Source organism: Phalangium opilio, unplaced genomic scaffold, assembly GCF_054372755.1.
Source record: "Phalangium opilio isolate 3A_F unplaced genomic scaffold, DU_Popi_V2 ptg000031l_1, whole genome shotgun sequence".
Lineage (NCBI taxonomy): Eukaryota > Metazoa > Arthropoda > Arachnida > Opiliones > Phalangiidae > Phalangium > Phalangium opilio.
In genome coordinates this window covers 6,635,766-6,649,194 of record NW_028324158.1, presented here as the reverse complement: position 1 = coordinate 6,649,194, position 13,429 = coordinate 6,635,766, and the positions used below count along the sequence as shown (strand labels likewise).

Below are 13,429 nucleotides of genomic sequence, written 5' to 3'. Positions count from 1 at the left end.
GAGAAGGTATAAGATGCCTAAGTATTCGCGCGCCTAAGTCCCTGTCCCCCTTTCAAAATACAAGGGGGGCGTAAAAGGAGGCCGGGCTATTTCATAGCCTCTCCTCAGTCGGAAAATACGTAATTTTCGTCATTCGCGTCCCGCTGACGTGAGTTTTCAAGAACCAATGAGATGCTGGTTGTAATTTAGAGGCGGGGATTAACTCCGGACCTACGTTTGGACTGGAGATAAAGCTGGAAATGTGGCGAATTTATACCTTCTCCCTAGTAAACTGGATATCACTTCTTGTTCATACACTGTAATTTATACACTTCTACTTTACTTGTTAGAACCCTTACAATTTCTTTTGTAACAAGTCCGGCAATGAAATGAGACTAACGAGAAGAGCAAATGACCAATTAGAGAAATGAGATGGAATTAAAGAAACTCAAAGAAAAGCTATTGCCGCGTTACTACGTTATGTCATAGTATAGTCACCCATGAGTGCATCTCATTACGATCAATCCCGAACTTTCACGAGTAGGCCTATAGTTACGAACTTGTACAAGGAAATGGAAAACTGCCCCTTTTTATCTCGAAATGTTTTAAACCTTTTATTTTCGAGTAATTTTGTAATTTTTAATTTTCTCGCACGATATTATATGGGTTGTTTTTATTCGGTAACAATAGCAAGATCACGCTACACTTCCTGTAAATAAGGAATGTAATGCTTGGTACTTATGTTACTAATGTATGTAAGAAGAAGGAATTACATACACACTGTTTTGTTTTGATTCGATAAAATATTTGAGGGAAGATAAGGCGTGATGGGGGCCACCGAAAAACACGTGCGCCAGAAACGTGAAAATGTTATAACCTTTTGGAGAATGGTTTGGATAAATGGTAACACAATTTGTTGGGTAATGTGCACACATGTGGTTCTCTATTTAAAGGGAGAATGAAACCGCCAGAAAAAACCAGTGGTATTTATGGTGTGCTAGGTTAGGTTTAATTAAGGGTTTGTCAGGGTTAGGTTGTAGGTTTAGATGTAGGGTTGGGTTGTAGATTTAGTTGTAGTGTTGGGTTGTAGATTTAGTTGTAGGGTTGGGTTGTAGATTTAGTTGTAGGGCTGGGTTGTAGGTTTAGTTGCAGGGTTGGGTTGTAGATTTAGTTGCAGGGTTGGGTTGTAGATTTAGTTGCAGGGTTGGGTTGTAGATTTAGTTGTTGGGTTGGGTTGTAGATTTAGTTGTTGGGTTGGGTTGTAGATTTAGTAGTAGGGTTGGGTTGTAGATTTAGTAGTAGGGTTTGGTTGTAGATTTAGTTGTAGGGTTGGATTGTAGATTTAGTTGTAGGGTTGGGTTGTAGATTTAGTTGTAGGGTTGGGTTGTAGATTTAGTTGTAGGGTTGGGTTGTAGATTTAGTTGTAGGGTTGGGTTGTAGATTTAGTAGTAGGGTTGGGTTGTGGACATAGTTGTAGGGTTAGGTTGAAGAGTTAGACAGGGTTAGGTTGTAGAGTTAGATAGGGTTAAGTTGTAGAGTTAGATAGGGTTAAGTTGTAGAGTTAGATAGGGTTAAGTTGTAGAGTTAGATAGGATTAGGTTGTAGGGTTAGATTATAGATAAGGTTAGGTTGTAGATTTATAATTTTTTAATCATTAAACAAAAACTAATCTGAACCAACTTAGCTATAAACAATTATTAAATCCATTAGTATAAATTCTTCAATTCAAGGCTAAAATAAATCAAGTCTACAAAAAACACTTAAAAATACAAACATTTAAAGTCATATTAGGGTAAAAAAACCTAATGCCAGTTAATTTGTTTTTATTAAACCTATAATCCCTTAGGCTTTGGCATAAAGGAAGGGTGAAATTATATTTAAGTATTTATTCTAGTAATTGGCGTCGTTTTAAAAATTAATATAATCCGCTATAGTGGATAATACCGGTTCCTAATCACTTCCCGATGTTTAAAGAAAAACATCTCCAGGCTATTATACCTCGGTGCTCCCTGGGCAATCAATTCATCGTATTCTTGTTTTTGTTCCCGTTCATTTCAAGATTAAAATTGATCTATCTAAGCAAAAGCGAGTCGAGTCTATAAATATTGATATGTATTTGATAAAAGGAAATTAAAATCGTCCAACGAATCGTCATTAATGCGTGGGAAGGAAGTAAAGTATTATATATCGACTTTTCTCATCTTCAACTCAACTCCCCCCTTTTTTGCTTTTTAAATCTTACGTTACAAGATTTAACTTATCTGCCCATATTTAAGGTCAATAAGCGGAAAATTTAAAACGAGAGGTGGTCTGGATAAATGAGAACATCGATTCATTTTCTATAAATTATGTTGTGTTCGTTGTAATATTATGGTTATTATGAGACTAGATTGCTAATTAGCTGTAGCCGGAGTAAATTCGGTTTGGCATGTTAATTTGTATTCTACATATTTTGCAATTAATTGGACTGCTTTAGTCACATTATCACATACGATATGGTTCGTACGGAGCCTGGATAAGTTGGTAATCTGGGAAAAAGTCAGGGATAAATTAGGGATTTAAAGAATTTTTCCTAAGAAGTCAGAGATAGGTCAGAGATTTCGTTTTGTTATATCAAACCATGTTTCGAGCAATGCTCTATGTTCCAGGGTGTGATGAAGTGACCTAAAAATGGTCAAGGATATTGGCAAAAATTTGGTCAGGGATAAGCTGGAAAAGCCAGCGATTTCGTCTAAACCCTGTACGACCCCTGACCCCAAATCATTCGGCTTGAATAATTTAGTTTCCGGCTTTTCTCAATCAACAAACGCTAACTTCCGGCTAATGGTTTAAGTTTGTTTTTGGAGAGATTTCCTATATTTTAACCAAAGGCAGACTTTTCAGTTTGAAGAAAAACACTTTTTTTTCTGGAATTTTTTTTATTTGTCACGTAGAGAAACTGTCACGAATGCGGACACGAATAAATAGGGTTGATATTACAGATAGTAAAGAATGCTACACTATTTCGTATTTTTCCCACGCGTATGGCGAAACAATAACATCTACAATCCATAAACCAAGAAACAAAATTTAAATATATTAATGTATATTGAATTCTTTCTTTTGAAGGAAGCGAGTATTGTCCTTCAAGTTCTATTTATACATACCACCCTTGAAATATGGCTTCGGGTATATTTAAATAACATCATAAGTTTATAAGAAAATATGCTCCATAAGTGTGACAGTTCCGATACTTCGTAATGCTAGAGAGTTGCTTACAGCTCGAGCTAGTTCGAGAACGACAGGCGAGAATTGAGTGACTACACTCGGTGGTTAATTTAGCAGTCCATCTTCCTATTTAGTCTTTACTAAGCTTTTGACAGCGCCTCACAGGCGTCGCTTTACCTCGAATCTATGACCTACGTCACTTCATGACAAGCTCCAGTTTGTAACCAGTGACAAACTTATGAATAGAACATATCTTATGAACTTATGATAAAAGCGACATGTTTTAAATTACAAATACACAAATACCTGCCCGGCAGCCCGGGGAATATGTATACTGCTATGGTTTATATGTGTGTGGGAAGTTGTTTAACTTTGCGTTATGTTTATGTAGGAATAACATTAACCTTTTATTTTTGATGATATTTCGGAAATATGACGTTATTAACTTATTGCGTATTACCTTGCGTGACTTGTTCCTCCGTCATGGGGAAGTTTAAAGATTTAACAGCTAAAGTACAGTAAATTTGTACGCATAGTCGTTGTCAGATACGTGGAATTTGCTTTATCCAACAAAAGGATGACAAAATAAATCATTTTAAATGGTATGTATTTATATATTAGCCACAGGGAGTCAAAAATTTCCCCTTTACTTTATAATGATATTATGGAAATAGACTGGTCGCACCCTTTCAAGGTAGTGAGGGTGGTTCAATTCAGTTCATCATATTTGGACTGAAATTGAATAACCAACCAGCTTAAGAGGAGAAGATTTATTATTTACATAGATCTCTGTTTTAAAACGTCCTAACCAAAGGTAACAGTACCATTATCATGATAAAAATTCTCAAAAGAATCTGTATTATTTCATTGAGGTAAAATTACCATTCACTTTAACGCTGTTAAAATAAATTTAATTATATATACGCTCTGTATTCAGCACGAGTTGAAATAAATACAGAATGAACCCTGTGACCTCGAGGTTAAAAACCAACAGCCTTAGTATCACCCAGTGGGCAAAGCTTTCCATCGATACCCCAACCCCATTTTTCCAAAAAATTAAGATAACTTTGAAGAGGAATTTCCGGACTAAAATTAAGCAAATTAATATAGACTTTTAAATTAATTTGTACCGTTATTTCTAAATACTTAATTTACGTATTTAAAGTTCGCTTATTGTCCTATTGTTAATTGAAAATGTTTATAGTCTACCTTACAGAAAGATTTGGTCACTATTGCTTTGCGAAATTGTATTTGCACATACAGGGTGTTTTTTGTAAGATCTACCAGAAATGAAGAAGGATGTTCTTTGGGTGATTTTGAGTCGAAAGTGTGCTATAACATTTTACCATCAGAGCCTCCGTTTTCGAGTTAAAACAGGAGCATTATAGCACTCCAGTCATAACTTGAAAACGGTGGCTATTTAAAGTTCAAAGGTCATAGAACACTTTACACTCAAATTCGTCCAATAATTTCTTACAGACTTTTCAGAAACACCCTGTATAAAGGCGTTATTCTCTATTTTTATTCATTTTTTTTGAGACTGATAATTTCGAAACACAATTACCAATTTAAATCTATTGAGATATATACTTTAGAGAAACTTGAAATGACCCTAATACCGGAAATTCAATAGAGAGACAATCTGAAAACCGCAATCTAAATTTATATATAAGCGAACAATTGACTTTGTTAAGAAAACAGCGTAGAAATAAGAAGAAATAAACCACTTTCGAGCTCCCAGAGAAATCCGTCAAAGATTTCTATCACTCAAGTCGGAAATCTCGTCTCAACCCCACCTGAACAAAAAATAGGGAAGTTGATTGTTTCAACAATGCAGCGCGTTTGTCCACATTTTAAAAAAATTTTCATACTAAAATCGTCCCCGTTTTTCTATTAATTTTTTTATAGTGCTGGTTGTGTTCACATTCGCTTTGATTATGCAGTGCAGTCTGTGGATGACTGAAAGCGAAGCTGAAAGTGAGAAGACAAACATACATCCAGGCCTTTATTGACTGAAGGGGCTGATGACCATGAGACCAGATATTTAAGGGGCTCCATCAAGAAGCGATATCTAGTTTATTAGGGAGAAGTTATAAATTAGCCACTTTTATAGCTTTATCTCCAGTCCAAACGTAGGTCCGGAGTTAATCCCCGCCGCATCTAAATTACAACCAGCATCTCATTGGTTCTTGAAAACTCACGTCAGCGCGACACGAATGACGAAATTTACGTATTTTCCGACTGAGGAGAGGCGAAGTAGCCCGGCCTCCTTTTACGTCCCCCTTGTATTTTGAAAGGGGGACTGGGACTATGGCGCGTGAATACTTAGGCAACTTATACCTTCTCCCTAATAAACTAGATATCACTTCTTGGCTCCATATGGTTTTATTTTTTTGGGGTTCCATATTCAAGAATGCGATTTTATTTTTGGGGTTATACATATATTCAAGAATTTTGAGGTTTCATATTCAAAAATGGTTTTAATTTGCGATCGCATATTCGAGAATGGTTATAATTTCCGATCGCATATTCGAGAATGGTTTTAATTTGCGATCGCATATTCAAGAATGATTCTATTTTGAGGTTTGTATCAAGAAAAGTTTATTTTGGTTAATATATGATTTAATAACTACTAAGTGCGAACAAAACTAAGTGAATTGCAACAACAATACATCTGCTATATCCGTTTTGAAAAGCGAAAACGGAATTTTGTAAGCAAAGGAAAATAATTCCCACTTACACTTATAGCTACACCAAAATTAAATGGTAATTTACCAAGTATTATCATTTAAGGGAATATTATTCCTAATCTTTTAAGTTTGAAGAAGATGACCTTATTTGAAGAGAGGTCATTCGAAATAGAACGAAACGCTCCAGCGTCAGGGGAAAATTTAGAAACTTCGCCCCTCATCTATTCACTCGAAGTCGAAGTAGCAATGTTTCGCAAATACGGAAGGCAAATTTTTTTCCATTCGAGTTTTAGGATATTTTTAGCAAAGAAAATTTTGAAGACAGAAATCGAGAAAGTGAATGAAATTGTAGAATAGTTTTAATATTTATTTAATAAAGGAATAAATAAATATTTTAATCATACTCGGTAAATTATTTAATCAATTTAGATGATAATTATTTGATTGTTTTATTATATTTTATCAATAAAATTTTCTGTAATATTTCTTTAAATCATTGGTTTCTCATAGACTATTTCGGAAATTGCATACAGGGTCATTTTTCTTCGCGCCAAGAAGCAACGTCATATGGAGCCCGAGTTCACTACACTCCCCCCCCCTCCGGAGGCTAGCCAGTTCGCGCTGCCTCTAGCGGTGCTACTCTGTGAGAAGGAGAGTACCCCAATGGCGGCCTCGCCCCTGTTTGTTGCTTTCTCTGTATGTAATCTCTGAAATGGTCTATTGGAGGATATGAAAATTATATTGTTCGTCGAAATACCAACATTGACACCCAGTGACCCAGAAAATACTTCTAAAACGTTTTATAAGGGTATGTTTTTGAGCTGATAAGTTATATTTAAAGTTAATTTTGATTCAAAATATTCAACTACATAATAAATTACGCCAGAATAAGTTTCGTGTAAATTATTCTGCAAAATTCGAATTTTCCAGAATATGTTTTTGCGTAAAAATATTATTTCAGCCGCAAGTTGGGCTGTTATGTTCAACTCGCGAAAGTCGAAATTTCTTTCAAAATTATGCAGTTAGTTTGTTGGTTTCAGGAAAATATAGAAGTGACACATACAATTCCTATTGTCCACTACGATACTGTTGATGCCTAAAAAGCTTGTACTGTACAATATCCAACTATCCGTCTATTTAGTAAAGCACCTGCTCAAATCAGCCCATAAAAATTTTCCCAGTGCCACCTCTATAACTTTCTTTTAGTACCTATCTCATACGCCAGATGTCTCTTCATATTCAAGAAAAAATTCAAAAACATGCTTGGTTGTTAATCTGTCAATCTTATTATTTATGTCCCATGGACCCTTGCGAAAGATCTTTCAAACCCGGGAAGCATTTAACATTCCACTATAAAAACCAGCCACTTATCTAAAAAGAAGCCTTGTCACAAGATCTTACAATAACAATCAAAAAGACGAGAAAAAAGTATCATTTCGAAAGTTAAAAGAGCGAAACTCTTTAACACAAAATCTTAGGAAAGCGTTTCTTTATCGTTGATAGCATAAGTTCATAAGATATGTTCAAATAAGTTTGTCACTGGTTATAAACTGGAGCTTATTATGAAGTGATTGAGGTAGGTCATAGATTCGAGGTAAAGCGACGCCTGGTGAGGCGCTGTCAAAGGCTTAGTACAGACTAAATAGGTCTGCAAAATTAACCACCGAGTGTAGGACTTCAATTCTCGCTTGCCGTTCTCCCTCGAACTAGCTCGAGCTGTAAGTCTTTAGAATTACGAAGTATAGGAAGTGTAATACTTATGGAACAGATCTTATAAACTTATGTTGATAGGAAGAAAAGGCCGAATGAGCCGGCCGCTAGAGTGAGCTACGATCGCTGCAACGCAAACGCCGGTCTGTGGTCGAGAAAGGTCAGGGCTTCCGGATGACCAGTCAAGCGGATGGCAACGTTCCTCGCATGGTGACTAGTGACATTCCGTTATACGAAACCTCAAGAAATAATAAACCTAACACTCCTTCCTTTCACCTACTGTACCATGGATCAGAGTAGCCCTTAACTATCAAGTATTTTAAATACTTCCCAAAGACATACCCCAAAGTATCTTTACGCTACAACCAACAGAAGGTATTGAAATTGTTGAGTAAACTTGAATTATAAAGTGTTGATTCAATTACGAAAATACAGATTATTTAAGACATAAGTTGAGGTAGGCAAAATGGGTGAGAATCCTTCTACCAAAAGTCAGCCCCCGTTTGAAGTTCTTCGCCATTTTGAGGGTCATATTGAAGCTACATCTCTTTGACCTTCCCATGTAATAATTAGGCTTTATCCACTAAAGGGCTATGCACACTCGTATAAGCAGGTGAAATTTTAACCACTTAAAATATTGAAACTTCTTTTATGGTTCTTTAGCGAAATACTCCCTAGTTTCCAATAAGATTTCCACATCTTTACTTTGCAGTTTGTAACACATGAATTATTAACATCTCTAAGCTTAGAAACAACCGAATAAGTTAAAGGTCAATATACCTTCGACCTTGGAGGAAGAAAGTTTGATACTGGAGTGGTAGAGTTGGGGGCCATCGGTAGCGTGATTTTCAAGGTTGGGTATCATTGAGTGGAGCCACCTCATGGAGGAAATATTTTACTAGTTTAGTCACGTGTAAACAGCAGTTCTTGTTGCTATAACGAGGTGGCACTCAAAGCTTATGCCCAATAAAAACCCGGGTATACTATTGGTACATTTTACGGTCATCCATGGAAAGGGCCCTCTTGTGTTAGCGCTATAGAGTCTGATTACAACTCCAGTATAATAATATTTACTCCTCCAAGCTTAAACCCTACATTGAAGGTCATGATGACGTGTGTTCAAAAAATGTGAATCACGAAGTTCAATGAGCAAAAGTTAGTACACTGTCAATAGAAACTCAACATATGAATAAAATCAATTAATTTCTTTGTAAGTTCGATTGAAATTCCTTCAATCAGCGACGCGTGAAGTACTAGGAAACTTCGGAATTCACTTAACCATTCCCAAAAAAGATCCCTGGTACTACCAACTTGTTCTGGGTAGAAATATTTTTTAGTAAGAGACCTTGTTGAAAAGGTTGAAGTCAATCGTCGTCCGTCGGAAGCCAGCGCAGTTAGTATTTTGTTACTTTCGTTAGCTGACCGGAACAAAGTGGCAAAGAGACCTAGCCTGCATGCATGCCGGTATGTTTACAATAATAACAAGGCATGATACGAGTTGCCTAAAGACCGATCTTTGGGAGGAGCTCAAAATACAAACCCGACCGCCAATCTCAGACACAAAGAAATATCAAAAGTATACTAAGCAAGAAATTATAAATGCATAGAAATGGAAATTTAAGCTTGAAAGTCTAGTTTCGGATTGCTTTTTTCCTTTCTTGTTGCTTAGTAGTTTTGGTAATTCTAACGTAATACCAAGAACAAATATTGACGCAAATTGAACACGAGATAATTGCGAGTACTTCCCCTAATTGAACACGAGATAATTGGGAGTACTTCTCCCGAATTGAACACGAAATAATTGGGAGTACTTCCCCCATACTGAACACGAAATTATTGAAAGTACTTCCCCATATTGAACACAAAATAATTGAAAGTACTTCCCCATATTGAACACAAAATAATTGGGAGTACTTCCCCAGGATTGAACACAAAATAATTGGGAGTACTTCCCCAGGATTGAACACGAAATAATTGGGAGTACTTCCCCAGGATTGAACACGAAATAATTGGGAGTACTACCCCATATTGAACACGAAATAATTGGGAGTACTACCCCATATTGAACACAAAATAATTGGGAATGCTTCCCCTATATTGAACACGAAATAATTGCGAGTACTTCCCCCGGATTGAACACGAAATAATTGCAAGTACTTTCCCAGTTTGAATACCAAATCACACCCCCTTATTACTTTGACTTTTTTAAAGCATTTGTTAACTTTGGATTAATCAAGTTAAGGGAAACTTGATACCCGAAGAAGTGACCATGGTTGAACTCTTTTCTTTAAGCAAACGAGACTTTTTGTCCTCGTGATACGGTGGGGTATAACGGTCAGTTTGGCCTTTACTTAAGAACAATACCCTTGAAGGTCGCCTCGTCAAAGATTCAAGGACTATAGGCCTACTACTATATCTAAAAACTTATCGGTCCAAAGACCTTTCGAGCTATAGTCTAAGACATCACTTCTATTTATTGTCTCTCTTTTTTAAAGTGATATACTTTGGCAAGACAATAAAGGGGAAGGAAGTGTTTTATGGACAACGAATCTCGTAACTTACAGGGTTAAGGTTAGCGTTTCAATCAATACTTTTCCCTACATAAAAAGTAAAGCTTATTCTAATGTAAGTTTAAGTCTAAATGATTTCCTGATTTTAAAGTATTTGAGGGTCGGATGACTTCGGGTTACTTATGTTAGGTTGGGTTTTATAGCCTTCGTTTCATTGTATAAAAATCTTAGTGCGTTTCGTATAATAATAAGTTCATACGATATGTTCCATAAGTTTGTCACTGGTGACTGAGAGTTTGTAATGAAGTGACGTAGGTTAAACGTCACAGATTCACGTAAAGTGACGCCTGGTGAGGCGCTGTCAAAGGCTTAGTACGAGATGGACTGTAAGATATGTTCCATAAGTTTGTCACTGGTAACTGAGAGTTTGTAATGAAGTGACGTAGGTGAAACGTCACAGATTCTCGTAAAGTGAAGCCGGGTACGTGAGACGCTGTCAAAGGCTTAGTACAGACTAAATAGGAAGATGGACTGCAAAACCGTGTGTAGTCAATTCTCGCTTGTCGTTCTCGAACTAGCTCGAGCTGTCTCTAGGACTACTGTGTAGCACTACTATAGCTAGTGTCATACTTATGGAACATACCTTATAAACTTATGGTATAATGCACTAGGATTCGAGGATAATAGCTTCAAGATCACGAGGGTTTAGTAGTTGGCTTGGCTGACCTCAGCTGCATGTGCCAAGGGTTATCTTTATTCACATATTAGAAGATCTTTAGGTTTGATTTAAGGGGTTAAATGTAAATGTTAATACTTATTATTTTTCTTAAAACGGTTTTAAGAATAGATTCCTTATTTTGTGGATAAGCTTAAGGGGTACGTCAGATGGATCGTAATTTGCATCCCATAAAAAAGGACAAGGGCGTACGTATCCTGGCGTGGAATTTATGGTTGCACTTTTAATCTCTAAATTAAAAGTATACAGGGTGTTTGTCATAAATTAAGGGTGTCTTTAGGGTCAAACTGAGTGGACAGTCTCAAAGAACATGGGGGTCTACATCATTTAGTTACGGAGATATGCGTTCCCAAACATTGATTCTAAAACAATGAAATAGAAATAATACATGTAGAGTAAGACATATCAGCATTCTTTAATAGTCTTCAATCTAAGAACGATATTGAACCTTTATCTATGGCAGAAGTGTACTATTAAATGGGTATAATTATGCGTAAGCTGGTAAACTAAGCTAATTACTATTCACATGTGGCTATTTCATGAGTTTAATTGCCCAATAAATGTTTGGAAGCCCATATCTCCGTATTATTAAATGTTCTAGACCTCATCATGTTCTTTGACCCTTTCCACTCAATTTTACCCTAAATTATTTAAAGCACACCTATCAGAAACGCCCGTAAATGAAATTTACTTGTTCATACGTTTCGAGGTTAAAATTTGCAATATCCGGAACTTCAGTTAAGCGATTATCGTGCATTTTTAATGTATGGCCTACTGGTTAATTCTGTTCCGGTGAGGAGGAGTAAATTTTAGTCAAATATCGTGCGGCACTCTATAATTTTGCATAGCATGGATACATAGGTTCCAACGATAGACACATACTTATGGAAAGTATTACATCGTTATGCTCAAATAAGATAATATTTTTTTAAGTTTCATTGTATCATTCAAGATTAATTTCTCTTGACATTCTTGAATCCCAAATTAAGCAATTTTTTCTATACAACAATGTAGAGAAAAGTAATCCCACAGACGAATGAATTTGAATGCTTTTTGAATCGCGAGTTTTGGGTAAAGAATTAAAAAATGGGCATGAGCTTCACGCGCTTACAAAATCACATCATAAGAAGGTGAAAAAATTGGCAAGTCGAGCGAAACCCTAAAAAAAAACATACAAGTTACCATTACCAAAGGCTAAAGAACCCTTCAATCACCCTCATCAGGAGGACAGGTAAAAACTACATTACGCAAGTCTTGAGTGGGTTCAAATCTTTTTGTTCTCGACGACTGGACTAGAAAGTGCTACAACTACTACTACCATAAGTTTATAAGATATGTTACATAAGTATGACGCTACCTATACTTCGTAATGCTAGAGACTTACTGAGACCGAGTTCGAGAATCCACCTTATTCCCTATCACCGGAAGTCGGCTTATCGCGGGATTCATGGAGGTGAGTAACGGGAAGAAATTCGTCTGTAGTCTGCTACAAAGGCCAAAATTATGTTCTTTAGCAGACGACAGATGAATTTCTTCCCGTTACTCCCCTCCACAAATCCCGAGATAAGCCTAACTTCCGGAGATGGGGAATGAGGTGTATTGACTTCTCTCGCTTTTGCAGTCCATCTTCCTATTTAGCCTGCATGCTAAGCCTTTGACAGAACCTACCCAGGCGTTGCTTTACCTCGAATCTATGACCTGCGTCACTTCATGACAAGCTTCAATTTGTAATCCGTGACAAACTTATGAAACACACCTTATGCTACGTACTACTAGTACCAGGACAAAAAGCTGGAAGAATTCCTATTACCTGACATAACGACGCGTGAAGGGTGAGGGTGTGGTAGCCCTTGGCTTTAGGGACAATTGAAGTCGGGGTTGGGTTTGCCCTTTAAAGGTCGGAGCTGTCAAGGTTCAACGACGTCTGGCTGGTCTAAGACTCCCAAGTTTGATTGATCTATAGACGCGATTAAAACACCTTTGTATAATAGGGGCTGTGAATTACTCGTGCAACCAAGGGTTACGCGTACTTTCATGGAAGGTGACCAATTAAAAGAGTTCTTTATCATACGTTTGGTTTTCTTTCTAATTTCCGGATTCCTTTTTTATGTTTCTTGAGTTAATTACTTTAATTTCGCGTTGGAGATTAGTAGATTACAATTAAATGTTAGGCCCCACACCTTACGGATGAACTAAGATTGTTGACTCTTAGATATGTTGTAGTTAATTGCGTGCAATGAAATGAAAGTTTCGGATGAAATAATTTTCTTTTTAGTTATTAAAGAGGTTTTTTGCATTTATATAAAATTTAATATGGTCCATGGTTGTAATTTCTCAAGTTTCGAACAATTTTAAGCTCAAGGGACCATTATTTTGAAGGTTAAAAACATGGGCGCAATAACATCGCCGTAACGACTTTGATGATGTATAGTCTAGCTCAGGCATCCTATTTAAATTTAATTCTAGCAAGGTCAGAACCATTACAAAGGTTAAAAATCGGGGTTTCTTACCGATGGATTCACAAGGATAGCTTAATCCAAATTTATAAACATAACTTGATCTTCCTGTAACCCTTTTGACCCATGATTAAGGACGAA

The 13,429-nt window shown here is 36.5% G+C and overlaps 2 long non-coding RNA genes across 2 annotated transcripts; both read left to right on the top strand.

Annotated features, from left to right (window-relative positions):
- The first annotated feature begins 4,783 nt into the window (after nucleotides 1-4,783).
- Nucleotides 4,784-6,278, top strand: LOC149690291 (uncharacterized). Its single transcript, XR_016383678.1, has 2 exons — nucleotides 4,784-5,952; nucleotides 6,015-6,278. It is a non-coding gene; the product is annotated as an uncharacterized LOC149690291 (long non-coding RNA).
- Nucleotides 6,279-7,144: 866 nt separating this feature from the next.
- On the top strand, nucleotides 7,145-12,899 carry LOC149690290 (uncharacterized). The gene is made up of 2 exons (XR_016383676.1): nucleotides 7,145-7,594; nucleotides 7,668-12,899. It is a non-coding gene; the product is annotated as an uncharacterized LOC149690290 (long non-coding RNA).
- The last annotated feature ends 530 nt before the right edge of the window (nucleotides 12,900-13,429 follow it).